This window comes from Octopus bimaculoides, chromosome 6, assembly GCF_001194135.2.
Source record: "Octopus bimaculoides isolate UCB-OBI-ISO-001 chromosome 6, ASM119413v2, whole genome shotgun sequence".
Taxonomy (NCBI): Eukaryota; Metazoa; Mollusca; class Cephalopoda; order Octopoda; family Octopodidae; genus Octopus; species Octopus bimaculoides.
This window is the reverse complement of record NC_068986.1, coordinates 90,997,574-91,000,493: the sequence shown is the minus strand read 5'-3', so window position 1 is coordinate 91,000,493 and position 2,920 is coordinate 90,997,574. Positions and strand designations below refer to the sequence as shown.

The following is a 2,920-nucleotide window of genomic DNA, read 5'->3' as shown; positions in this document are numbered from 1 at the left end:
GGTGGCACATAACAGACACCATTTCGAGCGTGGCCGTTTTCGTGCGGGTGACACGTAAAAGCACCCACTACACTCTCTGAGTGGTTGGCGTTAGGAAGGGCATCCAGCTGTAGAAACTCTGCCAAATTAGATTGGAGCCTGGTGTAGCCATCTGGTTTCACCAGTCCTCAGTCAAATCGTCCAACCCATGCTAGCATGGAAAGCGGACGTTAAACGATGATGATGATGATGATGATGCATGCTAAGTGGTTAAAAAATTTGCATTGCAATAATGGAATCTCAAATTTGATTCCACTGCATGGCAACTTGGACAATGTTTTTCAACAAAACTTCAGGACACCTCAAACCTGTAAGTAAAACCAGTTAGGCAGATGTGTGGAAGCCAGTCAGAGGAACTGAACATGTAATTCAAAAAGCCAACCTTGTCAAACTAATTCTGCTTAGGGATGACAAATGTCTGGTGGAATACTGAACAACTTACATACTCATTCAATGAATGGAATGTTCATTGTCAAAACCTTGGCAGGATCAATTTACCTTTTAATCCGTGTGTGGAGGAGAAAGGTGTTGTCGTTTAGTTCAAAGACCATATTTTTTTATGTTTTTGTTTTTATATTTAAGACTACACTAACCAATGTATTTTTCATGTAAGACAATATAGCATGAATTGATAAAGATTTGACTGCTATTTTCTAGCCGTCTGAATGGCCATTGAGGACCTGAAACAATGAGATTGTTTAACTAATGTCATAACCACACAATCATGCCTGCACCAATGAAAGCAGCAAGACAACAAGCACAAACTGTCACTATCAGAATAAAAAACAACATCCCCTCTATCCTGTATCTGATCCAAAATTGCTGATATCAAGCTGCTAAGGTATAAAACTTTCAAAGATAGAAACTGCACATAGCCATGCAACCATGCAAACAGATGTTAGGTAAAAATATATTACAGTTGCTAGGTAGTTAAGTAACTAAACAGCTGGAAGAATACCTATGTTTTTGAAGTTGTTATATAATCAACCAATCACATTATGGGTCAATGATGGAGCCTCTTCATGGTTTCCTAACTTTCTAGAAACAGCAGCCAAATGTCTCTCAAATCACACCCTTTGAAAGAAGATACTCTAATCCTTTCTCCAGTTAAAAAGACAGGATGGTCACAGCTGGAATGCTTTTGATCATAGGTCAACAAGCAAAGATTGTAAAGGCTGGTCAACAAAAACCAGCTAAATTAGAAATATGAAAAGATTTCCAAAATTTTGGAAACCTCATTGCAATCTTTAAGTACCAGTTGAATAGGGTAGACAGAGATGTGCTACCCTCAAGTAAACTTTATGATTGGTAGGAAAGAGAATAAAATTACCATGGTTAATTGAGTTTACTCTATACGATTGTAGATTGATGGCAAGAATTGAGAGAAGGCTTTAATGTATCAGATAATCCAGGGTTGTGCATGGGATACCCCATATCACCCTGGGAATTATTATTTCCTCTGCCCTAGCAAAAGCCGAGATATTGTTTTCAGTCATGTTTGTTTGTTTGTCCGTGGACAAGATATCTCAAGAACCGATGGATGGATTCAGATGAAACTTTCAGGGATGTTTGGCATTGTGACTGCACAAACTGATAAGATTTTGGGATCGATCCAGTATTGGACAAGGATTCTGGATTATTTGTTATATTTACTTTACATGAAGTATTATGATCTTATGTTGACTTTTAAGTAATTCTCTGATTATCTCCCTTGAAAGTATGCTCATGGCTTCCATGTAAGTTATGGCAGCATTGCTGTTTCCAAAGTTTTATTTTCGTTTCCCTACTATCAATTTTTCTTGTATCTCTATCTTAGTAGAAACTGATGGATAAAGAAATCAATTCAAACTACATAAACAAACAGCAGTAAAATTGTTCAGAAATTAAATAACACTAACATATTCAGTAACAATAATAAATTTAATTTATCTTCAACAATTTTTACTTTTACCAATTTTGAATATATCGCTCCCGTTTAAAATCTCTTACCCACTTGACAATTGCATTTGTAGCTCTGTCTTGAAGGAAGCTTTACTTCTTGGACTCACGTTTTTGTGTGCAACGATGTTGTTAAACCTCTGTTAACAACACCATATGCAAGTCCTTTCCATTTTCTTTCACGCCTGGATAAATTTTTCACTATAGACCTTAATGGTTGTAAAGACACTATATCAGTGGATAGACTAAAAAAGGCCTTCATAGAGAAGACTGTCCCTGTTCCCACTGCAGATGACATGAACACATTACAAACATAGCCCACACACTCACTTTCACATTTCATGACTACCATTGGGATCAATCAGATACTGGACAAGGATTCCGGATTATTTTTCCTGTTTTTTAACTTAATATTTGAGAGCATTCGGGTTCATTTTTAGTATTCTCGTTTGTGAGAGCAGTCGAGTTTATTTCAGATATTCTCATTTTAAAAATCATCTCTGACTAATCATTGAGAGGATGTTGGTGTTGCCTTGGTGGAAGTTTGCGCACTCTGAGTGCTCTTATTATTATTATTATTATTATTATTATTTACGAACAGCCATGTGTGTACGAACAGCCATGCTACATGGCAGTGAAACATGGGCTGTAACTGCTGAAGACATACGTAAGCTCGCAAGGAATGAAGCCAGTATGCTCCGTTGGATGTGTAATGTCAATGTGAATACCCGTCAGAGTGTAAGTATCTTGAGAGAAAAGCTGAACATTAGAAGCATCAGTTGTGGTGCGCAAGAGAGACGATTGCGCTAGTATGGACATGTGGTGAGAATGGATGAGGATAGCTGCGTGAAAAAGTGCCACACCCTAACAGTTGAGGGAACCCATGGAAGAAGTAGGCCCAGGAAGACCTGGGCTGAGGTGGTGAGGCAAGACCTTCGTACAT

General features: G+C 37.9%; 1 protein-coding gene across 4 annotated transcripts in view; it reads right to left on the bottom strand.

Moving 5' to 3' along the window:
• Nucleotides 1-2,920, bottom strand: part of LOC106869820 (uncharacterized) — a 172,127-nt gene that overhangs the window by 162,136 nt on the left and 7,071 nt on the right. The window lies entirely within an intron of this gene.